Raw genomic sequence first — 26880 nt, forward strand, 5'->3', positions numbered from 1 at the left:
ATATCCACAGTGTCAAAAGTGTGACGAGAATACCAAATTTCAGGCATTACCTCACACGAAGGACAATGCGAGGGCGGACGGCCTTCACTTAACGACCGAGAGCAGCAGCGTTTGCGTAGAGTCGTCAGAGCAAACACACAAGCAACTCTGCATGAAATAACTGCAGAAATCCGTGTGGGTCGCACGACGAACGTTCCGTTAGGACAGTGCGGCGAAATTTGGTGTTATTGGGTGGGCTAGGGCAGCAGACGACTGCCGCCAGTGCCTTTGTTAACAGAACGACATCGCCTGCAGTGCCTCTTCTGGGCTCGTGACTATATCAGTTGGAGCCTAGACGACTAAAACCGTGGCCTGGTCAGATGAGTCCCTATTTCAGCTGGTAAGGACTGATGGTAGGGTTCGAGTGTGGCGCAGACCCCAAGAAACCATGGACCCAGGCTGTCAACAAGCTAGTGGTGACTCCATAATGGTGTGGGGTGTGTTTACTGGGTCACCTGTTCCATCTGAATCGATCATTGACTGGAAACAATTATGTTCAGCTATTTCGAGACCAACTGCAACCATTCATGGACTTTAAGTTCCCAAACAACGACGGAATTTTGAGTTTATGCCATTTCACTGGTCCACAATTGTTCGCTACTGATTTCTGGACAGTTCGGGCGAAAGCTTTGGCCACTAACATCACCCGACATCAATCCCATTGAACATTTGTGGGACATAATCTAGAGGTCAGTTCGTGCACAGAATCCTGCACCGGCAACACTTCCGCACTTAAGGACGGCTGTAGAGACAGCATTCCTGAATATTACTGCAGGGGCTTCCAACACGTTGTTCAGTCCATGCCATGTTGGGTTGCTGCACTTCGCCGGGCAAAAGGACATCCGTCACGATATTAGGTGGTAACCTATGACTTTTGCCACCTCAGTGTACCTATAACCTGATGGGGAATCTGCTTGACTGCTTGTTTCAATGCTGACGAAGAATTTGGACGGTACACTCCCATAGTCGCTGCTGCCTACGGTTTTGCTGCCTAGTCGGCGTTATTGCCAACCTTAAAGCCGTAGAGACAACGTAGACTTTTGTATTCACCTTGCTGTTGTGCCTGTCCGTTAACCTTCGGCTGACCCCGCGCTGATGTACAGTGATATTTACACGTCACTACCCAGTATAGATTCACGATTTGATGGCGTTCCGGAACTCCAACTTATATCATCCTTAAATACGGCGTTTTATGCGTGACTCACTGAGGCGAAGCCAATGAAAAAGTAATACATGTTTCGCAGCTTCCAACTAGCTTGCACCAAGGAAATGGTATTTAATAAGAGCCACATTTGATCCTTTAAAGCAAAATATTAGTTTTACCAGTGGTTTCTCCATGTTGATACGCTTGGGCGGTAATGAACGTTAATAAAGTAATTCAACAATAGGTTTGGAGTTCAAATGTGGGGTTAACCTTGTTTCAGACTTACCCATTTATGTCAGTTTTTCTCATCACGTGACCGCTCCTTCGACCCGAAAGTAAGTGCAAAGGATGTAGACAAGTTCATGTCTTTGGCATCAAACACTATCGACAAGGGATATTGTGAGATTGTTTGAAGAACTGGAAAGTTTTGTTGGTGATTTTCCTGAATGTGCCGCTGAGTTGCTCATTTGTGTTGAAATGTAAATGATCTGAAGAGATAAAGCCTGTCCAAACCGATGTAGCAACCAGCATCTCTGCTACAAGTATGTAGTCAACAGTAAAACGAAAGCGTAGTTAGAGAAATTACACAAAAAGGTTTGTTCGAAACGTAGTAGATTTTCACTAAAAGTCTTTCACAGTTTTTAACAAACAGTCTAATTTTCGATACATGTGAAGTCTCTTGTAGCTGTATCTCTATCTGAGAACACTTCGTTTTTGATACTCTTATTATTCCCTTAAATTTTCTGGAGTAATAAGTATGAACTGTTCTTTCTCGTGCATTTTAGTCTGGAAATTATTTTTTTCTCATAAGAACCGTGAAGGATCGACAGGTTGTGACTGTAGTTCTTTTCTTGTATTTGTTACTCAATTTTTACCACTATGGTAAAAGTTAATTTGATTTTGAGTTTTTGAGGAAATGAATGTAAACAATGAATGAATATGCTGATCGATAAGGAAACTCGTGTTGTCACTGCCTCTTAAATGAACGTGATGGGAATATCGTCACTTAATCTTCTGACTTACATCACTTGGACACACGTCGATTACAACAGGTTTACTGACTGCTTTGGCAAAGGTGAAATCAGAAGGAAAGAAAAGGTGACTGGTTGATTAGAAACGCTTTGGAAAATTATTTACTAGGTCTGTTCAATAAGTGATGCAATACATTTCTTTTTTCCGGCCAACTTTGATTGAAAAATTGCGGTTTTTTTTTTGTAGGTCGTTCTGGAATATTTCTGCTTCAGACCCTATAGTTTCACGAAGTTCCGATAGGTGGCGGCGCTATACGTAGCCTTCAAAATGGCGTCAGCAACGGAGGTGCGTTCCAAGCAGAGAGCTGTCATTCATTTCCTTTTGGAGGAGAACCAGAGCATCGCCGACATTCATAGATGACTCCGGCAACGTGCGGACACTCAATCGATGTGATCGACGGCTCTCAAGCAAATGATTCTCTGCAGAACTGGACGTCTCTGTTGGTAGTGCTGACACACAGGTGTGCGCCCGCTGGATCCCTTGCTGCCTAACAGAAGGCCATATAGAGAGCGACGAAGGACCATGTGTGCGGAATTGCTTGCGCGTTACGAGGCTGATGGCCTCGAGCATCGTCTCAGGCGACGAAACACGGGTTCATCACTTCGAACGGGAAACAAAAAGACAGTCCATGAAGTAGTGCCACACCATCTCTCTTCTGAAGAAGAAGTTCAAAGCCGCACTCTCAGCCAGCAAAGCCATTGCGACAGTCTTCTTGGACTCTGAAGTGCTACTCTGTTTGACGTCCTCCCTCGTAGTGCAACTGTCAACTCTGAAGTCTGTTGTGCTACCCTCAGGAAACTGGAGAAACGACTTCATCGTGTTCGTCGCCAACAAAAATGCAAACGAATTTCTCCTTCTCCGATACAATGGAAGGCTCCACACAAGTCTGCGCGTCCGAGAGGAACTCACAAAATTTCGATGGACTGTTCTTCCTCATCCACGCTATAGTCCGGATCTCGCACCTCCTGATTTCCATCTGTTTCCGCGGGAAGCAGTGCGTGGATGATGGCGAGGTTATTGATGCAGCAAGACGTTGACTGCGACGTCGACCAGTAGAGTGGTATATGTGGGCGTACAGCCGCTTCCAGTGAGGTGGCGTAATACCGTCGCATTGAAAGGAGATAAGGTCTTGTAGCCACAATAGTGGAGAACAATATAGCGAATTGGAGTCCTCAATAAAACCAACCTTCTTTCAGAAAAATAAATGTGGTGTAGTACTTCTTATCGAACGCCCCTCGCCGACCGTTGTGACAGAGCGGTTCTAGGCGCTTGAGTCCGGAACCGCGCTGCTGCTACGATCGCAGGTTCGAATCCTGCCTCGGGCATGGATGTGTGTGAAGTCCTTAAGCTAGTTACATTTACAGGGTGTTTCAAAAATGACCGGTATATTTGAAACGGCAATAAAAACTAAACGAGCAGCGATAGAAATACACCGTTTGTTGCAATATGCTTGGGACAACAGTACATTTTCAGGCAGACAAACTTTCGAAATTACAGTAGTTACAATTTTCAACAACAGATGGCGCTGCGGTCTGGGAAACTCTATAGTACGATATTTTCCACATATCCACCATGCGTAGCAATAATATGGCGTAGTCTCTGAATGAAATTACCCGAAACCTTTGACAACGTGTCTGGCGGAATGGCTTCACACGCAGATGAGATGTACTGCTTCAGCTGTTCAATTGTTTCTGGATTCTGGCGGTACACCCGGTCTTTCAAGTGTCCCCACAGAAAGAAGTCACAGGGGTTCATGACTGGCGAATAGGGAGGCCAATCCACGCCGCCTCCTGTATGTTTCGGATAGCCCAAAGCAATCACACGATCATCGAAATATTCATTCAGGAAATTAAAGACGTCGGCCGTGCGATGTGGCCGGGCACCATCTTGCATAAACCACGAGGTGTTCGCAGTGTCGTCTAAGGCAGTTTGTACCGCCACAAATTCACGAAGAATGTCCAGATAGCGTGCTGCAGTAATCGTTTCGGATCTGAAAAATGGGCCAATGATTCCTTTGGAAGAAATGGCGGCCCAGACCAGTACTTTTTGAGGATGCAGGGACGATGGGACTGCAACATGGGGCTTTTCGGTTCCCCATATGCGCCAGTTCTGTTTATTGACGAAGCCGTCCAGGTAAAAATAAGCTTCGTCAGTAAACCAAATGCTGCCCACATGCATATCGCCGTCATCAATCCTGTGCACTATATCGTTAGCGAATGTCTCTCGTGCAGCAATGGTAGCGGCGCTGAGGGGTTACCGCGTTTGAATTTTGTATGGATAGAGGTGTACACTCTGGCGCATGAGACGATACGTGGACGTTGGCGTCATTTGGACCGCAGCTGCAACACGGCGAACGGAAACCCGAGGCCGCTGTTGGATCACCTGCTGCACTAGCTGCGCGTTGCCCTCTGTGGTTGCCGTACGCGGTCGCCCTACCTTTCCAGCACGTTCATCCGTCACGTTCCCAGTCCGTCGAAATTTTTCAAACAGATCCTTTATTGTATCGCTTTTCGGTCCTTTGGTTACATTAAACCTCCTTTGAAAACTTCGTCTTGTTGCAACAACACTGTGTTCTAGGCGGTGGAATTCCAACACCAGAAAAATCCTCTGTTCTAAGGAATAAACCATGTTGTCTACAGCACACTTGCACGTTGTGAACAGCACACGCTTACAGCAGAAAGACGACGTACAGAATGGCGCACTCACACACTGCGTTGTCTTCTATATCGTTCACATCACTTGCAGCGCCATCTGTTGTTGAAAATTGTAACTACTGTAATTTCGAAAGTTTGTCCGCCTGAAAATGTACTGTTGTCCCAAGCATATTGCAACAAACGGTGTATTTCTATCGCTGCTCGTTTCGTTTTTATTGCTGTTTCAAATATACCGGTCATTTTTGAAACACCCTGTAAGTAGTTCTAAGTCTAGGGGACTGATGACAGATGTTAAGTCCCATAGTGCTTAGAGCCATTTGAACCATTTTGAACGCCCCTCGTATCTGTAAGACGTTAATGGCTTTTTGACGTCAATCACAAAAGCATGCAGTGACATTTATGAGTCCACTAAAAAAATTTGCTTCGAAAGAATAACGGTATAAGTTCCCGTTCCGAGAATGCAGTCGGTACTTGGAAAAACAAGTGGCCTTCGATAAAACAAACACGACTGCTTCCGAACGGTGGTGAACCTGACTTTAATTAGATGTATCGTGTTTGACAGGGCTCGAGCACCCTTGGTGGCCGTGATAAACATCTATTGTCTCTGGGGACAGATAGGATCGGCGTGGGGCCGACACCTGCCACCTGTCTCTCGGGAACTCCCACGGCAGGACACGCCCACGCGTTCCCAGAAACGCGCCCTGTTGCATAAACATCTCGTTTTCGGAAGCAAGGGAGGCGCTACCGCGCCAGCGTTCCGTTTGGGCGTGGCTCTCTCCGGATTAATTGCTCAGTGTTGCCGAATTACGTAACCGTTTACAGCACGGATTGCTTACGACTGAAATTGAGTCGCTGCAAAGAAGGCTCAAAAATTTCTATAGAATCAGACTGATTAGCTGCTGAATCTATCAGATACAGGGCAGATATGTTGTGAGGAGTACGTGTATCAGGTGGCTGGAAAATTTTAAGCGTTTTATTATTGTTGCTGGTAAAGGAAACGAACAATCACTTTAGCAGAACGGGACGATCTTCGGCTTACGGGACAAGTGGTGTAGTACTTGCTCAGTGCATTAATTAGCGGATGGCTCGCGTGCCTCTGTCCGAGTATCATTGTGAAGACACTTCTGGTTGACTGCGTAATTACATGTGCCGTTCATGACAGAGATGAACGTTAAGCATCGCAGTGTGTGAATGTCATCTTGTAACCACTGAACAATTAGCATATTTCATGAGACAAGCTTTTATTAGTCTTTATAAAATTAATATTGAAATAAGAAGATTCAAGATATCAATAACTATTTCCTTATAGTAATAAAATATAGGAAGAAAAGGGAAAGAATTCCGCTGTCCAGTGATGTTTAAGACATTGCTAGCTAGATAAAGGGCGCACAGTGTTTTAAAAGTGATACACTGCGAAATGTGTTAATATTGCGGGATGAAAAGTATTCGAAAGGCCTTACAACGAAGTGTTTTTCAGTTTTCAATACTAAATGCTCCCACGAGCAGTGACTGATATCTTTGAATTTCATTTCTGAGGTTGTCGGCAATTATAAAGACGAAACTTAAGATACGTAATTTTCATTTAAATGTGGAAAGGCTAGAAATGTTCTCACGCCAAAACATATAAACTACTAGAGAAAGCGTTGAAAGATAGCATCAGATGAAGGTACAGCTTCTGTCCGTAGAACTGTTTTGAGTCTATTACGCTGTAAAGTTACGCAGACTACGGGGTTTTGTCTTCCATTTATAACTTTTTACCTAACGACTTGCGCTATTAAAAACCAGGGAATAATGTCAGAAACAATCACCGTCATAGCTTCGCGCATAAGCGTACAAGCCGACGAGTTCAAGGGAACATACCAGCGTCTAAATAAAATACTTTAGCAAAGATAGGTACGTATGGCTTTCCCGAACATACATGTAGTACCTACGCCGAAGCAAACGACGGCGTATCGACGGAAAGGCCATGAATTTGCTCGTCTGGGTCAATGGCACGTTGTGCTTTGAATTAAGTTTTCTTCTACCGGCATGATCAACATCGGCATCTCAACATCGGAGAACAAATTCACTAGATGTGCCGATAAAGGTCTTTGTGGCGTTCTCTAGGACCGCTGATTCGCTAATTCTAGACCGATTTTGTTACGAATCCAGTCTCTCCAGTACAAAATGATTATGTTCCCTCGGGAGGGTGGGAACGTACAGCGACAGAAAGTATGATGCCATGCCGCTAGAAACGCCTGCGAATAGCTGTAAGAGTAAGTCCCAGACTTCACAGAATTTTCATTGCTTCCAGATGCTAGGATCTTAATGCAACTGAACATCAGTGTCACCACTCAATTGAAATGCTGGCTCTGTAAATCCATCGTTACGCGTGCACCAACACCCGTGGGGAGAAATGTATACATTGAGTTTCCAGACAACAAAGATACCATCACTTGGTCGTTTCACTTTCATCTCGTGTACGTATAGCGAATGCTCAGGACACTAACGTTATAAAAATGCCAACAGAGAGTGAAAACTTAAATGAATATTTTGAAAGTAGCATGCAGTGTAGTATAGTGCACTGGAAATGCAATACACATTTTTTTGCTTCTTATACCAAGATTTTAGCAACACGGCTACGCTTCATTAACGGACGCCAAAGAAACAGAAATCTGTTCATATAAGATTTATAAGTCAGGAAAATGATAAAAAAGAAAATCCCTTGTATGTGTTTAAAATTTTTATATGTAAAAGTTAAATATGTAAAATTATGATTTTGAGATTGTTTGAGGAAACAACTGACTGATTTATCTTCTGAATTAAGTTTATGAACAGCATAGTGAACCCACTGTTGTAGCCAAGATAGACACGAAACCAACACCAACCACACAAATTTCATATGCCAACTATAGTGAAGAAATTGTGAGAATGTAGGAGGAGCTATAAGAAATTAACCGAATGGTTAAAGGAGAGAAAAATTTAATTGTGGAGGGCGACTGTAGTTCGATAGTAGGAAAAAAGAAGAGAAAGAAAAATAGTAGGTAAATATGGATTGGGCGAAAGAAATGAAAGAGGAAGCTAGCTGATAGAATTTTGCACAGAGCATAATTTAATCACCGCTGACATTTTGTTTAAGAATCATGAAAAAAGTGATGACCAATTTTACTTGTAATCAGAGTGAATGAAAAACAATTATATATATATATATATATATATATATATATATATATATATATATATATATATATAAGAGACCTGGAGACACTGGAATGTTTCAGTTTGATTACATAATGGTAAAACAGATATTTCAGAACCAGATTTAAACTATGCGACGTTTCCAGGGGCTGATGTGGACTCTGACCCAATTTATCGGTTATGAACTGTAGACTAAAACTGAAGAAATTGCAAAAAGATACGAAATTAAGGATATGGGGCCCTGATAAGTTGAAATAACTAGAGGTTGCAAAGAGTTTCAAATGGAGCATTAGGAAACGATTGACTGAAACAGGAGAAAGGAGCACATATGGTAGAAGATTCATGGATACCTTTCAGAGATAAAACAGTGAAAACAGCAGAGGCTCATATAGGTAAAAAGACAAAGCCTAGCAGAAATCCTTTCATACCACAGGAGGTAATGAATTTAATTGATAAAAGGAGAAAATATAAAAGTGCCTTAATGTAGGGAATACAGACAACTAAATATGAGATTGACAGAAAGTGCAAAACGTCTAAGTAGGAATGGCTACAGGAAAAATCCAGATCTATAGGTGCATGTATCACCAGGTCCTTGGACCGCACGGCGGGATGGTAGTGTTGCATTGTATTTTTGTGTTTGTATTGAAACAACAAATCAAGATCCATTCAAAAGAGAACACACTAGTTCTTCCTGAAAGAGATCATCGAGTGCTGTGTTTAGAATTTTAGATATTAACTGGTCGCGGAAGTCAACGCCTGAAGTGTTTGAGCTCTGTGTGATTATTTGAACTTCAGATAGCTGAAAAGTTGCGGTGACACTTAGCTTTTTTCCGCTTGGTGGGTTTTGAATAGTGAACCAGCACCCGTAAATAAAACGCTGATGTGAAGTTGATTTAATTGAAGGAAATAAAGAAAACAGTTTTAAACTGAAGAAGTCAGTACCCAAGTTCTCTTTTGTCGCCAAACAGTTACAAGAAAAAATAATCTAAGTCTTATTTGAAAGCAGACTAATATCTGGAATATATGTTTTCGGAATACAGCAAATCCAAAGGCCAATAACGTAAAAGACTGGAATATTGGTAGAAGCAAAGTCAAAGAAATCAAAGAATAGGAATAGTATTTTTCAGTGAACGACTTGAAACGAAAAGAAAGATAATTGCCGGCCTCTGTGGCCGAGCGGTTCTAGGCGCTTCAGTCTGGAAACGCGCGACCGCTACGGTCGCAGGTTCGAATACTGCCTCGGGCATGGATGTGTGTGATGTCCTTAGGTTAGTTAGGTTTAATTAGTTCTAACTTCTAGGGGACTGATGACCTCAGATGTTAAGTCCCATAGCGCTCAGAGCCATTTTTTTTTTAAAGATAATTAATCTTTAGGCAGGAAAGCATGTTTGCATGTTAAGGAAAAGTGATTAATTATAAATGAAAAGCTAGTCCATGTAATTCTGAAGGGTTGAGATTTACGGAATAATTTTATTATGACAAAATTTCAATACAGTCAAGGATATTTTTGTAGCAAGGTGCTACTTATAGAGGTTATCGTTGATTGAAAACGAGACATAAACAGTATAAAATCGTTGCCTTGTGAACGTATTCTCCAATATAGGTTGCTGTTGTTGGTAAAACATATATGTCATTCTTAATCGCCATAGACTCTCGCATTTAATATTTTTCTTGTGATTGATACTAGTTTCGGTGGTAGTTCATCTTCCGATCCTAGTAAACCCTGATAGTCAGATGCGTTGTTGTAATTGTTATCCAGATAGCTATCACTGAGTCCGTTATACCACGAAAAGTGTTTTTGTGTCCATCCTTTGGTACATAGTGAAATCGTAGTGAGTGGTTTTGTAATTTATAGCGTGAGAAGCTGAATATAAAAATCTTAAGTGACGTCGTTACGTTAGCACATACGATTATTTCAACTCACACCGATTACGTCGTTGAGTGTCGGCAACATCTTGTCAGGAAAACTGATTGTAGTATTACGAGAGTAAGCTACATTGGCCGACGTTGCTTTTCACCTACGTATTAAAGCTTGTTCATACAGTATATCTCCTACGATTGAAACATAGTACCAAGTTGGCGTTAGTGGTATCTAAAGTGTGGCACAGCACAACCATCTTTGCGGAGTTGCGCCTTACGAAGCTGATTATGGTTATTTTTTGTCAAACATCGTCAAAGGCTATGAAAAGTGGATTCATCTCTTCTAACCGCAAACAAAACGGCAATCCATGGAGTGGCGCCATATCACCTCTCCTCCGACGGTCTTCTGGGACTCTGAAGGGGTTATTCTGTTTCACTGAAGAAATAAATTCAGCTTGTTTGTCGCCACAGAAACGCAAACGAACTTCTCTGTGACAATGCAAGGCCTCAAACAAATCTGCGTACCCGAGAGGGGCTGGCAAAACTTCATTGGATTGTTCTTCCTCATCCATCCTAGAGACCGGGCCTGGCACCTTCCGGCTTTCAACTGTTTGGCTCAATGAACGAAGCACTCCGCGGGAATCGATACATGGATGGAGAGATTATTGGGCTAGCAAGACGCTCGCTCCGACAAGGACCAGTAGAATAGTATCATACAGGCATATAGCCCCCCCTCCCCAGTAAAGTGGGGTAAGGCAGTCTCATTGAACAGAGATTATGTTGAAAAATAGGGTTTTGTAGCCAAAAGAGAATAGTATGGTGTATCGCAATCCTGAAAAAAAAACCGACATGCTTTCATAAACAATGTGTTTCATTACTTACTGAACGCCCCATGTAATTAAACTTTCGGTGCTTGAGAGGGGCCCGTGAGAAACGAATGATCGTAGGACTATGAAACTTTTAGGAAACATTTGTAAAGAAACATGGAAGAGAAATAGCGAATAAACCAGTGAAGGAAACACATTTTCGTTTTCATACGAACATTTGTTAATTGCGTACCACGTTTACTTTCCAGGTTACAAACATTGCTCAGTGTGACGACCATCTGCATCCACGAGAACCCAGAACCGCACTAGAGGTTGCTCTACTGCTACCCAAGAAACCTCAGGTGGGATGTTGACTAACCCTCTGGCTGTGCTAATTTTCAACCTCCAACGTGTGTTAGTGTCCCATTGATAAACAGTGTCCTTCAGATAACTCCACATCCAGAAATCACGCGGGCACAAAGCTGATGATCTTAGTGGCCATGCAGTTTGGAATGATCGGCCAATGATTCCGTTTTCTCCAAATGAATTATGCGGTATAAGAGTGACCTTACGAGCTCCGTCACGCATCTGAACAGTTGAGTCCAATCCTCCCGTAGAGCAGGGGCCATATGTTGGCTAAGCAGATCACAGCAATGTGTCCCGTTCACGCTGCATGTCCTTCGTTCTTGGATTCAGAGTTCCATTCAAGTCGCCGTACCAGTACAGGTGCCTAACGACAAATTATGGCACTAACAGTATTCACAACGCAAATCGTGGAGCGGGCAGCCTGATTATCATTCCTATAAAGTTGGGTACCAATACGGTACATTGCCTACACTGGCTCAAAGAGCGAAAGTTTATTAATGGCCACTCTGTACATTCCATGAACAAGGTCCGCATCTCGTGGTCGTGCGGTAGCGTTCTCGCTTCCCACGCCCGGGTTCCCGGGTTCGATTCTCTGCCTCGTGATGCCTGGGTGTTGTGTGCTGTCCTTAGGTTAGTTAGGTTTAAGTAGTTCTAAGTTCTAGGGGACTGATGACCATAGATGTTAAGTCCCATAGTGCTCAGAGCCGTTTTGAACCATGAACAAGACGCATTTTAGTCTCTTGTAACGTCAGTTCCTAAGATTCGTGGTAATTTGCTCTTTGACTAACGAAGTTCAGAATTACCGAGGATGGATTGTCTCCCTTGTATCGCTATGATTTGTGACTAGTTTTGAATGTGATATGTACGTCACTTTTTCCAAAATCTCTATGCAGTTTTTGTTAAGTTCCACAACATTTTGTCCTTGTTTATTTCAATGAATAAAGACTTCTATCTCATTTTTGCTCGGCTTCTTTACTCCTGTTCTGACACACTGCAGAAAGCTTAGCATACATGTGGTGCTCTACGCGTTATCTTCTACTTTTTGTTCTGCGCAACACACGACTTTGTTACCTTATTAACTGTCCGTAAAAGCGTGGCGCAGCGCTTACTGGTGCAGGCTTGCTTCTTTTGAAAATTACTTTGGGATTCATTGTTATTTAATCATATGGCTAGGGCCCCCCGTCAGGTAGGCCGTACGCCGGGTGCCGGTCTTTCAATTTGACGCCACTTCGGCGACCTGTAGTCGATGAGGATGATGATGAGGACAGCAAAACACCCATTCCGTGGGCGGAGAAAATTCCCCGACCCAGCCGGCAATCGAACCCGGACCCAGAGGACTGACAGTCCTTCACGCTGACCATTCAGCTACCGGGGGCGGACTACTTTGGGATATAAAAATGTCATTCATTTACAACAAATACTCCCTACAGAAGATACCATAGAACAGCCTTTACCGAACATAATATAACGACGTCAGAATCAAGGATAAGAAACGTGAATCTCTTAATGTCGTACTGGTATTTATGTCGTGAGCTAGCTTTCTGTTTACGAAATCAGCACTCAGACACACGCGACTATAGCCTCTAAACGATGTAACCCAAAGCCGGTTTGAGCAATAAATGGATACAAAAGGGACCCGTATTTTCCTCGTTTTATATTTCTAATATGTCCGTGGATATTAAGCTAGAAGTTAACTCGTACACTAATTGAGGAACACAAAAGGCAACAGCGTCGCGTGTTAACCAACTTGGATTCCATAAGGAACTGTTAAGCACAACGACCGTAGACTATAAGGAAGGAGAGGCAAACAGCAATCAGTCGCAATCCCATAAGTTTTATTATTCTTGCATATCTACATTTCGACTATAAGTAATCATCTTCAGTACATTTGAGTTACAATCCAACAAACTCGCTGCAGTACATGTCACCATTCGATCTTACTGAGGCCTGCAGTCAGTCGCAATCACATTAGTTTTTATTATTCTTACATATCTAGATTTCAGCTATAAATAGCCATTTATAGCCGAAATCTATATATGCGAGACTAATAAAAACTGATCTACATTTACATTTACATATATACTCCGCTAGCCACCAAGCGGTGTGTGGCGGAGGACACAATTCGCGCCAAAGTCATATTCCCACCCCCCTCCCCTCTGTACCACTCGCGGATCGCACGAGGGAAAAACGACTGTCTGAACGCCTCAGTATGAGCTCTAATTTCCCTTGTCTTTGAATGGTAATCATTGAACGATTTGAAAGTTGGTGGTGATAATATTTGCTCTACATCCTCGGTGAAGATCGGATTTAGGAATGTAATGAGCAGCCCCTTCCGTTTAGCGCGTCGTCTATCTGCAAGTGTGTTCCACTCCAAACTTTCTATGAGATTTGTAAAGCTCTCCCGGTGGTTAAATGTACCAGTCACGAATCTTGCCGCTCTTCTTTGGACCTTCTCAATCTCTTGAATGAGACCCAACTGGTAAGGGTCCCATACAGACGAACAATACTCTAATACTGGACGAACTAACGTATTGTAAGCAATTTCCTTTGTTGAAGGACTGCATCGCTTCAGGATTGTATCAATAAACGGCAATCTAGAATTCGCCTTGCCCGTTACTTGTGTAATCTGATCATTCCATTTGAGATCATTTGGAACAGTCACACCCAGATACTTGACTGATATTTCCGCTTCCAAAGACTGATCGTTTATTTTGTACTCGTACATTAATGGGGATTTTCGCCTTGTTATACGCAGCAGGTTACACTTACTAATATTGACAGAACTGCCAGTCATTACACCACTCATTTTTTTCTGCAAATCAGCAATGATTTGTTCACAACTTTCGTGTGATACTACTTTCCTGTAGACTACAGCATCATCGGTAAACAGACTAATGCCGCTGTCAACACCATCAGCCAGATCGTTTATGTAAATCGTAAGAAGCAGCGGACTTATTACGCTGCCCTGGGGCACACCTGAAGTTACGCTTGTTTCTGTTGAAGTCACCCCATTAAGGACGACATACTGCTCTCTGTCTTTTAGAAAACTTTCTACCCAGCCGCATATGTCATCGTATAGACCGTAAGCGCGCGCTTTTTGGAGCAAGCGACAGTCAGGAACTGAGTCGAACGCCTTACGAAAGTCGAGAAATATGGCATCAACCTGGGAGCCGGTATCTAGAGCCTGTTGTATATCCTACACAAAGAGGGCCAACTGCGTCTCGCATGACCGCTGTTTCCTAAAACCGTGCTGGTTTCTGCATATGAGCTTCTCAGAGTGTAGAAATATCATTATGTCTGATCACATTACGACTGGTTGTTGTGTGCCTCCCCTTCCTTAGTGTCGTGTATGGCCCCGTTGTTTAGAAGAATGCGGTGATGGCAGCTTTATTTATGTCGAGGGACGAAGAAGAAATTGTTTGGTGGTAGTTTCAGCAACTTCACGATAATGTGACCACCGCCTGTGTTCGAAGTCAACGAGCAATAACCACTCACATACCGCATGTGAAAGCAGTGTTAGTGGAGAGTATATAAAGCACGTCATTGTGGGAGGGGGGGGAGGCAGGAGGGGAGGGGACGCAGAAAAAAATGCAGTGGTTGTCGTAATGTGGAAACGGAACGATTTATGTGACGTCCAGAAAGGCATGATCATTGACTTTCGGGCCAGAATGATTAAATGATACTGTGCATGGCAAAATGGCGCTATTCAAAATTGGCCCGGTGCCATAGATGACAGGAGTGAAAGACGGCTGCGGATATGTGAATGCGCGAATAGACGTGCAGCGCTTAACCAACTGACCGCCCATATGACTAAGGGGCTACCAACAGTGTCTCCTGAATGACCGTTCAACGAACGTTGCTGCGCAGGCTGCAGCAGGCGCCTGTTTCATGCACTAATACTGACTGCTGTTCATCGGTGATGAAGGCTGAAATTTGCACGCCGATACCGCAACTGGACGTGCATTGGCGACAGATGGCCTTTTCAGATGAATCACGTTCTGTACTCCATCGGACAGATGGCCTCTGCCGTGTACGGCGTGAAACATCTGAAAGAAAACACTCTTCGTCAGAAGGGTCCATCCCGGAAGACGGATTGTTATGGTCTGTGGAATGTTTTCGTGGAATTTCCTGTGTGATCACGTCATTCTGGAAGGCACACTGGATCAACACAGACATGCATCTATCCTTGGGGACCGTGTCCACTCCTACATGTACTTCGTCTTTGGGTCTGAGCAGTATGGGACTTAACTACTGAGGTCATCGGTCCCCTAGAACTTAGAACTACTGAAACCTAACTAACCTAAGGACAACACACACATCCATGCCCGAGGCAGGATTCGAACCTGCGACCGTAGCGGTCGCGCGGTTCCAGACTGTAGCGCCTAGAACCGCTCGGCCACAACGGCCGGCACTTCGTTTTTCCTCGGCACAATGGCATTTACTAACGTTCTGTGATTTTCACCTTTTCTCTTACTGGAAGACAATCTTTGTAGATATCATATTGGCACCACTGAAAAATTTCAAAATTCTGAGAGGACGTGATCGTGGAAGCAACAGGTGGTGCTCTTCTGTGACCAGGGTTCCAGGTTACATGGGAACGCCCTAGGAAAACAGAAATCTCGATCAAATTCGAACGAGATTACGACTTAATGCTGAATGACTTGTAATGGCTAATTATTAGACAACACTTCGAGTTTCATGCTGACTGTATCAACAAAATAGAACAAACACTCATTTTGCTACTGTGATTCTTATGCGTGGTCAGAAGTTAATGAAGACAACAAAGGTGAGCGGTATCTGCAGGAGGAGAAATATACTACATACTCGTATTCAGGTGGTACGCTGGAAGGAGGAAACTGCGAAAAACGAACAGCAGCTTACAAAGTAGTGTAATTGTCCCAGGGAAATGTGATACGATTACCTAATTTGTAAAAGCAACAAAAACGTACCATAACTGCTTACGAAAATTTATTGCCGGCCTCGGTGGCCGAGCGGTTCTAGGCGCTCAATCCGTAACCGAGCAGCTGCTACGGTCGCAGGTTCGAATCCTGCCTTGGGCATGGATGTGTGTGATGTACTTAGGTTAGTTAGGTTTAAGTAGTTCTAAGTCTAGGGGACTCATGACCTCAGATGTTAAGTCCCATAGTCCTCAGAGCCATTTGAACCATTTGAAAATTTATTTTTACTATGATCCGTTTAAGATATTTTATTCCTTCTTCGGGTTACATTTTTGATAGCTTACAAAGCAGTACGTTCCTTTTTAAACAGAATGTCTAACTTCACAATCTTATCTCATTTTGTGATTTGTCAGGCGTTCTTATGTAGAGTTCGTACAGATAGTAGTCAGATAAAATTTAATGGTAGAATAACCTCTAGATTTCTCAGTCAGATATCATAAACCATGTATTGGAAAAATCTATTAACAGTACACCTCAGCATATCTTTGAGAAACAAGCACACACTCACATACAGACGTAATCTCCGAATAGTCACAAATTCCTCTTTTCTGAAAAACCGCCTCCTTTTTTGTTACAGATATATTGACTCCAACGTGCTTTAGTGAGAGAAGGGCTCCGATTATAAAAAATAAGGCGGGGAACGACTGGTCAGTCGGTAAGTATCCAATATGCATGAGTCATCCTTTTCCGTGTCTCTTACAGGACAGTTTTATTCTGCTAATACTTCATCTGTCACAAAATCAGAAGCTATTGTGATGGACTTTGAGAACAAAATGAAATTTTAATTTCTGATATGGTTAATAACAGAAATGTGTTTTGTAACAAAAAAGAATAGCGTAAGTTTTCTGGGACATCTGTTAGAAAACTACACTACTGGCCATTAAAATTGCTACACCAAGAAGAAAAGCAGATGATAAACGGGTATTCATTGGACAAATATATTATACTACAACTGACATGTGATTACATTTTCACGCAATTTGGGTGCATAGATCCTGAGAAATCAGTACCCAGAACAACCACCTCTAGCCGTAATAATGGCCTTCATACGCCTGGGCATTGAGTCAAACAGAGCTTGGATAGCGTGTACAGGTACAGCTGTCCACGCAGCTTCAACACGATACCACAGTTCATAAAGAGTAGTGACCGGCGTATTGTGACCAGCAAGTTGCTCAGCCACCATTGACCAGACGTTTTCAATTGGTGAGAGATCTGGAGAATGTGCTGGCCAGGGCAGCAGTCGAACATTTTCTGTATCCAGAAAGGCCCGTACAGGACCTGCAACATGCGGTCGTACATTATCCTGCTGAAATGTAGGGTTTCGCAGGGATCGAATGAAGGGTAGAGCCACGGGTGGTAACACATCTGAAATGTAACGTCCACTGTTCAAAGTGCCGCCAATGCGAACAAGAGGTGACCGAGACGTGTAACTAATGGCACCCGATACCATCATGCCGGGTGATACGCCAGTATGGTGATGACGAATACACGATTCCAATGTGCGTTCATCGCGATGTCGCCAAACACGGATGCGACCATCATGATGCTGTAAACAGAACCTGGATTCATCCGAAAAAATTACGTTTTGCCATTCGTGCACCCAGGTTCGTCGTTGAGTACACCATCGCAGGCGCTCCTGTCTGTGATGCAGTGTCAAGGGTAACCGCAGCCATGGTCTCCGAGCTGATAGTCCATGCTGCTGCAAACGTCGTCGAACTGTTCGTGCAGATGGTTGTTGTCTTCCAAACGTCCCCATCTGTTGACTCAGTGATAGAGACGTGGCTGCACGATCCGTTACAGCTATGCGGATAAGATGCCTGTTATCTCGACTGTTAGTGATACGAGGCCGTTGGGATCCAGCAAGGCGTTCCGTATTACCCTCCTGAACCCACCGATTCCGTATTCTGTTAACAGTCATTAAATCTCGACAAGCGCGAGCAGCAATGTCGCGATACGATAAACCGCAATCGCGATAGGCTACAATCCGACCTTTATCAAAGTCGGAAACGTGAAGGTACGCATTTCTCCTTCTTACACGAGGCATCACAACAACGTTTCACCAGGCAACGCCGGTCAACTGCTGTTTGTGTATGAGAAATCGGTTGGAAACTTTCCTCATGTCAGCACGTTGTAGGTGTCGCCACCGGCGCCAACCTTGTGTGAATGCTCTGAATAGCTAATAATTTGCATATCACAGCAGCTTCTTCCTGTCGGTTAAATTTCGCGTCTGTAGCACGTCATCTTCGTGGTGTAGCAATTTTAATGGCCAGTAGTGTAGAAACAAGTTCTTAGAACAGGGCCGGCCACGGTATGCCAAACTGCTCACGAGCTGGGTTTGTGGGCCGCGTGCGGGCCGTGGTTTATCCTGTCTCGGCATTGCTCCGTTTGCTGGTTACGTACCTGGTATGGTTGACAGAGGAACACGTTACATTACAGTTTCATTCAGTAAGTGTGAAAGCGTCACCGAGATGCGCAGACAACCCCTGTATCAGACGCTGCAAGAGATGCGTTCTGCTTCGTGGTGTGGTCTACTGCTTAAGTGCCGAGAGCGTACGTTGGTAGAAGAGCCAACAAATTTATTGCTTCTTCCTACGTATATCTCGCGAAAAACCCATGACACAAAAATTTTAATTTCGATCTCACTTTGAGGCTTACCAGCAATTATTCTTTCCGCAAAACTGGAACAGAAAATGGGGGAATTGACACTGGTACACAAGTTCCCTCCGTCACATACGTGAGGTGACTTGAGGAATGTAGATGAAGATCTAGGCATAGAAAAATGTAATATATTACGTATAAAGTGGCTGAAAGAGCCATTATTGAATGACAGCACGACTGTCTAACGCTGAATGTAGCCAGATCCATTAAATAGCTGGGAGTATCCATAATGTATGATTTAGAGTGGAACGAACTCTAACTGCAGGAAATGCAGATGCTAGGCTGAGATTTATCCGGAGAATCCCCCGGGAATGAAGAGCGCCCACGAAGGAGTCGCTCGAGCGACACGTCTGCACTGCTCGTCAATTTTTTTAGACCCTCACCAGATAGCATTGACTGGCCAAATAGAAAACATCCAAAGAAGAGCAACGTCCTTCGTTGCATGTTCATTTAGACACCGAGAAAGCTTCACGTGACATCAATCTCCAGTGACAGATGTTACAACAATCGTTCTTCTAGCCCACCATTCAAGACTGGAAAAGGAAAGGGAGAGAGGGGTGGAAAGGAAATCAGAGTGTTACGGTTCCAGACTGAAGTACCTAGAACCGCTCGGCCAAAGTGGCCGGCAGAGTGTTACGCAAAGTACCCTCAACCACACACCATAACGAGGCTTGTGCAATGTGTGTGTGGATATAGATGTAGATGTAGATCGTACTGCATGATGATAAGTTAAAGTAGGTGCCACACTGGCGTATAGTTACTGTAGAACTACGCTTCTTTGTGATAGCCACGGTAACAGGAACAATTTATGCTCTTTTTAACACTTTCTTCTTTGTAATTCGTGTAGAGTAGATATCTGTTGGCGTTTGTGAATTCTATATCACAACGCGTGGGAAAACAGAGTAAAAAAAAAATAATGCTGAACAGATTACATCTGTAAACAACAAACGAATACTGGTTGACGCGTATTTTCCCGCTGTAATTTAATGTACGAGATAAGATCACCGTGTTCCGCTAACCGAATTGTCGTGTATGCCACATGCCGCCGACAACACTGAAGTAGATTATTCTCTATATCTGATACATTTATACAGGTAAATTAATATAATGTTCCCGAGAACTGCCTCGTTTGCATACGAAGTGAGCTTAGTTCACAGCACTGGCTTGCAGATCGGAACACTGGCACGCCGTGGTGTCACTGCTTGCAAGTGTCCGTTCGGTGCAGGCAAACGGAACGCGAAATAGTGTCTGGAGCGCATTCCGTGAAACCGGCTTGTGGGTGACGCAAGAAGCCGACCTGTCAGTGTTCAGGAGTGGCGGCTGGTGCGCGCCACGGGTTGCCTGCACCGCAGGGGCCCCGGAAACCGGCCACTATCGCTCGCGCGAGATACGCCGCGCAAACAGCGATACGCTTATCGACGTAAATGACCCTCGCAGCTCGGTTATTCATCGCGGTCTCAGCAGCAACTTCCACCAACGCTTCCCTTTGCACGTATGTTGTTCTGAGAAGGCCAATTGTTAAGTCTTGTTCATAGGGGTCACCGTTTAGGATAACTGCACTGGGAAAGACCTTACCGTTTTTTGAAAACTGCTGGCTCAGGAGCGGTACATTTGTAGGAACTGTTGTTATACCTCACATTATGCACATGAGAACACTCTCAAAGGCTATTGCATTGTGCAACTGAAACTGGGCATCCTCTATGCTAAGTTTTTGTCGGACAACGAAAGAGATTTTTAAGGGATTATGGCGGTTTTTTGTCTTTGTTTTGAGTGATCAGTCTTACGACTGGTTTGAGACGGCCCGCCACAAATTCCCCTCTTCTGTCAACCTCTTCTTCTCAGAGTAGTGCTTCAAACCTAGTCCTCAATTATTTTCTGGATGTACTCCAATCTCTGTCTTCCTCTACAGTTTTTGCCCTCTACATCTCCCTCTAGCACCACGGAACTCACTCTGTGATGAGAAGTCCTATCGTCCTGTCCCTTCTCCTTCAGTGTTCTCCACATATCTCCGATTCTGTGCAGAACCTTCTCATTTCGTGCCTTAGTAGTCCATCTAATTTTCAACATTCGTCTTTAGCACCATATCTCAATTGCTTCGGTTCTCTTCTGTTCCGGTTTTCCCACAGTCAATGTTTCATTACCATACAATGCTGTGCTCCAGGCGTACATTCTCAGAAATTTATTCCTCAAATTAAGACCTGTGTTTGATACTAGCAGACTTCTCTTGGCCAGAAATTCCCTTTCGCCGGTGCTAGTCTGCCACTGATGTCCTCCATGCTCCGTCCGTCATTGGTTATTTTGCTGCTTAGGTAGCAGAATTCCGTAACATCGTCTACTTCGTGACCATCAATCTTGATGTTAAGTTTCTCGCTGTTTTCATTTCTGCTACTTCTCATTACTTTCTTCGATTTACTCTCAGTCCATATTCTGTACTCATTAAACTGTACATTCCATTGAGCATATCATGTAATTCTTCTTCACTTTCACTCAGGAAAAACAATGTCATCAGCGAATCGTATCATTCATATGCTTTCATCTTGAATTTTAATCCCCCTTCTGAACCTTTCTTTTATTTCCATCATTGCTTCTTCGATGTACAGATTGAACAATAGGGGCGAAAGACTACATCCTTGCCTTACATTCTTTCTAATCCGAGCACTTCGTTCGTGGTCTTCCACTCTGACCTCTCTTGACTCTTGTACATATTGTATATTATCCGTCTCTTCCTATAGCTTATCCCTATTTTTCTCAGAATTTCGAACATCTTGCGCGATTTTACATTGTCGAACGCTTTTTCCAGGTCGACAGATCCTATGAACGTGTCTTGATTTTTCTTTAGTCTTGCTTCCATTGTCAACCGCAACGTCAGAATTGCCTCTCTGCTGCCTTTATCTTTCCTAAAGCCAAACTGATCGTCATCTAATACATCCTCAATTTTCTTTTCCATTCTTCTGTATTATTCTTCTAAGTAACTTGGATGCATGTGCTGTTAAGTTCACTTCTCGCTCAATTCTAGTATTTGTCAGCTCTAGCAGTCTTCGGAATTGTGTGGATAATATTTTTCCGAAAGTCAGATGGTATGTCGCCAGACTCATACACCCTACACACGAACGTGAATAGTAATTTCGTTGCCACTTCTCCCAATGGTTTCAGAAATTCCCCTAGAAATTTATCTATCCATTTTATCTCATCTGATCTTAAATCCTCGAAAGCTCTCCTGCATTCTTATTTAATACTGGATTCCTAAATCTTCTAAATCGACTCCTGTTATTTCTTCTGTCACATGAGATATATCTTCCCCTCTTGAGGCTTACCAGGCTGTAAACACAAAAGTGTCAAGGATATGGCCGGCCGGAGTGGCCGAGCGGTTCTGGGCGCTACAGTCTGGAACCGCGCGACCGCTACGGTCGCAGGTTCGAATCCTGCCTCGGGCGTGGATGTGTGTGGTGTCCTTAGGTTAGTTAGGTTTAAGTAGTTCTAAGTTCTAGGGGACTGATGACCTCAGAAGTTAAGTCCCATAGTGCTCAGAGACATTTGAACCATTTTTTTTTATTTTTTTGTCAAGAATATGCTCGAACAACTCCTGTGGCAGACACTACATGAGAGGCGTTGTGCAGCATAGTGTGGTCTACTGTCGAAGCTCCAAGGTTGTAACTGCCAAGGAGGGTCAACCAAAAAATAGCTTCCTTTTACATTCACCTGTAGAATAAAAACTATGAAGGTAAAATTTCGGAGTTTCGATATCATACGGAGAGATACCAACAGGCGTTCTTCCTGCACAAGCGGCAGCGGTCCATAAGGTACCACGGATGTGTTACTAGGCAATAGCCCTTCACAAGGTTGTCACACCAATCAACCAATCATTGACAGTGTTTACTGGAGGACAATTCGAACTATATGTCGCGAATGTACTGCTCGCCTTGTTCGGCAGTGAATATGTACAGTGACGCGTAGGAAGGAAACCATTCGGGGTGCTCAGCCTTTGCCTTGATGTAATGCAAGCCTCAGAACTGCCTGCCGGAAGCCTCTCTGGTGTAACAGCTGTTCCTGAGATAACCCGCAATAAGCAGTACTTGAGATCGTTGCCACTTCCCCCAATGATTTCAGAAATTCTCCGCAAGTCATATTACGGCCTGTAGAGGAGGATACTTCTTGTACCGCTATTATAACCCATCAATGATGAGATCCGCTACAGCTTTTTTTTATTTCCTAAAAGGAAAGCACAACCTGATTTCTGGACCTCTGGAACTTCATGTGCATCTGCAAAGGTATATTTTTGCAGGTGTATCAGAAGATGGAATACAGGTCTCGAAACCGGGTTTTGCTTTTCTCTTAGGAAATAAAAGAGAATTTACAACTGTAGCGGACCTTATCATTGATTATTAATATCAACAGTTATGGATGTTCCGTCAAGAGGAATGTGTGTACTATTACTACACCTCTGCCCACCCCTCGCCATCCCTACCCGCCCCCCTTCGCCCCCCAAATTGCTGCACCATTATGACCACTACATTTTCTGATTTTGTCGTGATGGTCATTTCAAGAGTAGTATGGGAAGGGAGGTATGTTGTCTGATTCTCCTTGGAAAGTACGCTTTCGGAATATGAGCAGTAACAGTCTCTGGTGGTGAATGCCTCTGCTGTAGTGTCTGCCGACGAAGTTGGATGAGCATCTCCGTAATGCTCTCGTTCTTACTAAACGAACACGTGGCGAAGCGCGCAGATTTTCGTTGGATCATCTCTGCCTCTTCTATAAAGACCTGAAGAGCTATCCTCAAGAATTGATCGGGAGAGAGTATTGTAAACATTCCTTTCGAGGTCATTCCGTTTAAGATCGCTGCAGACACTCACAGGTTCTTCGTGATTTCTACTGTTAACACTGATTTATGGAAGGTTAAAAATTTCTCCGTTTATTTATGCACAAGATGGTGACTCAGAGCCACTGCATTAATCCAAAGATTAGTCATTAGATTTTCGGTTGTTTCTCGGACTTTTTGTCACCTTTCGCTTCTTCCAATTCTGGCGTCGCACCGTGTTAAATTGTGAGTACCCTTATAACTGGCTGATACATCATATCCAAAATGTCTGTCCCTAGTAAATCACTGTGGTGTTCAAGCTTCTGCTTGAGGACGCAACTTTTATCGACGTTCATAGCTGACTGACAGTCACTGTCTCGCTCGTCGGTCACATGCAGGTTCCGGCGTTCCAAAATTCCTGTGGACAACAGCATCGTTCCACGGAACACTCTCTTGAGATACTCTCAAAGGAATTTTTTCACTCGCCGATTGCATGCCGTTTATCCGCTTTCTCACTTAATAACACAGATTGCCGTCACCATAATGGCGTCTAACACTTTTTCGGAGATAGCTGCTGGACAAGTTGAAGTGGAATCCAGTGACAATCAGTTCATCTTACCACTCGTCCCGGCGATGAGGGTGTTCGTGCGTCTCTCGCGGTCTGAGCTGTTTGTGGTTTAAAGGCAGTGAAGGTGGACGTGCGGGCGTACGTGCGCCCAGTTCCGCCCTCATCAGGCGGTGATGAATCGTAGACACTCACAAGTCCGCACCCCACGCTAAATTCCATATTCGAGATAACGCGGAAAGCTTGCCTGTTTGCGCTCAACCGTTCTGATATAACATAAGCTCAACAAATGTGAGACCAAAGAGCAGTAATTGAGGCCCAACTCCTCAGCTGACCAGTGAGCACATGGCAGATCGAATAGGACAACCGAACAGTCTAGGGCGCTGCAGTCATGGCCTGTGCGGCTGGTCCAGGCGGAGGTTCGAGTCCTCCCTCGGGCATGGGTGTGTGTGTTTGTCCTTAGGATGATTTAGGTTAAGTAGTGTGTACGCTTAGGGACTGATGACCTTAGCAGTTAAGTCCCATTTCACACACATTTGAACATTTTTGAATAGGACAACAGTGAATCGGGCCGAAGAGTCGACGAACTTTCCCCGCGCGTTCGAGAACGCCTAGCTCTTGACCGTGTAAACACCAGACAGGGCATAGTACAATACCTAATGGGACACGGACATTATACCGTTTATCTGTACAGGTTCAACGGGAAAGGCAGTGGCAGCTGTCTCTGTGGTCAAATGAGAACGCCCGACCACGTCACCGAGCGACGTGGTACAGTGGTTAGCATGCGGGAGGACGACGGTTCAAAGCCGCGTCCGGCCATCCTGATTTAGATATTCCGTGATTTCCCTAAATCGCTTCAAGCAAATGCCGGGATGGTTGCTTTTAAATTACACGGCCGATTTCCTTCCCCATTCTTCCCTCATCCGATGAGCCCGATGACCTTGCTGTTTGGTCCTCTCCCCTAAATCAACCAATCGACCGACCGACCGACCACTTTGTCTTTATCTGTGACGCTTATAATGCAATTAGGAAACCAATAGTGACTAGAGAACGATAATACTAGCATTTAAGAAATTATTAAGGGGGAACAATAATAGACAATTTCGCTAACACAATTTCCCGGCATGAGAAGCACAACTTTCCCAGGATGTGGCAATTACAAAATGCCCCTATACCGCGCAGCAGCACGATAAAGGTGAGAATGTGATTGGTTCGAATGGCTCTGAGCACTATGGGACTTAACTTCTGAGGTCATCAGTCGCCTAGAACTTAGAACTACTTAAACCTAACTAACCTAAGGACATCACACACATCCATGCCCGAGGCAGGATTCGAACATGCGACCGTAGCGGTCGCGCGGTTCCAGACTGTAGCGACTAGAACCGCTCGGCCACTCCGGCCGGCGAGAATGTGATTAATGTTGTGCTAAACAGTGCATCTACTCCAGTGAAAGATGTGAATGGGCATATAATATGTATTTGAAACCACGATGACAGCGCCACACGACGCAGAACTGGGCAATACATCAGCTCTACGGAGGCACAGCATCCAGTTCCACCTTGGCGACGGTTGCGAGGGGGAGCGCGTCGGAGCGCTATACAATGACGTAAGACAGCCCCGATGCTTTACTGAGACTGTTTTAAAACACAAAAATAAAAATAATAAATTTAATTGTTACGGCAGAGCTAGAACGGTAACGAGTTCTGAGACCATTCCAGAGCACACACACATTTATAAACAAATGCACTCATATCTTCAGAATGTGGTACTATTCATTCTAACTGTTTCTTTCTGCTCATAGGCCGCTTGTTTAGAACCTTGTGTAAAATGGCTTTTTCCTTAAAATATTGTCTGTCTAGTATGCATTCTTTTTAAACTTCCATTTTCTTTACTTTTAACCAATTCATATCCGTGTAGTCAATTACACTGTCCAGGCACGTTCAAATGGTTCAAATGGCTCTGAGCACTATGGGACTCAACTGCTGAGGTCATTAGTCCCATAGAACTTAGAACTAGTTAAACCTAACTAACCTAAGGACATCACAAACATCCATGCCCGAGGCAGGATTCGAACCTGTGACCGTAGCGGTCTTGTGGTTCCAGACTGCAGCGCCTTTAACCGCACGGCCACTTCGGCCGGCTCCAGGCACGTTAATGAGACCAACGTCACGTGCAATAACCACTCACGGAGGGCAGGTGGCAGCACTAGCAATGAAAGGTATACAGGTTGTTACAAATAGGTACTGCCAAACTTTCAGGAAACATTCCTCACACACAAAGAAAGAAAATGTGTTATGTGGACATGTGTCCGGAAACGCTTACTTTCCATGTTAGAGCTCATTTTATTACTTCTCTTCAAATCACATTAATCATGGAATGGAAACACACAGCAACAGAACGTACCAGCGTGACTTCAAACACTTTGTTACAGGAAATGTTCAAAATGTCCTCCGTTAGCGAGGATACATGCATCCACCCTCCGTCGCATGGAATCCCTGATGCGCTGATGCAGCCCTGGAGAATGGCGTATTGTATCACAGCCGTCCATAATACGAGCACGGAGAGTCTCTACATTTGGTACCGGGGTTGCGTAGACAAGAGCTTTAAAATGCCCGCATAAATGAAAGTCAAGAGGGTTCAGGTCAGGAGAGCGTGGAGGCCAAGGAATTGGTCCGCCTCTACTAATCCATCGGTCACCGAATCTGTTGTTGAGAAGCGTACGAACACTTCGACTGAAATGTGCAGGAACTCCATCGTGCATGAACCACATGTTGTGTCGTACTTGTAAAGACACATGTTCTAGCAGCACATGGCGGTGAATCGAGG

The 26880-nt window shown here is 44.1% G+C and overlaps 1 long non-coding RNA gene across 1 annotated transcript in view; it reads left to right on the top strand.

Annotated features, from left to right (window-relative positions):
• Nucleotides 1-26880, top strand: part of LOC126235884 (uncharacterized) — a 271044-nt gene that overhangs the window by 212318 nt on the left and 31846 nt on the right. Inside the window, exon 3 of the long non-coding RNA XR_007544829.1 lies at nt 16614-16691. This is a non-coding gene — a long non-coding RNA (uncharacterized LOC126235884). The remainder of the gene's footprint in view (nt 1-16613; nt 16692-26880) is intronic.

Source organism: Schistocerca nitens, chromosome 1, assembly GCF_023898315.1.
Source record: "Schistocerca nitens isolate TAMUIC-IGC-003100 chromosome 1, iqSchNite1.1, whole genome shotgun sequence".
In the NCBI taxonomy this organism is placed as follows: domain Eukaryota; kingdom Metazoa; phylum Arthropoda; class Insecta; order Orthoptera; family Acrididae; genus Schistocerca; species Schistocerca nitens.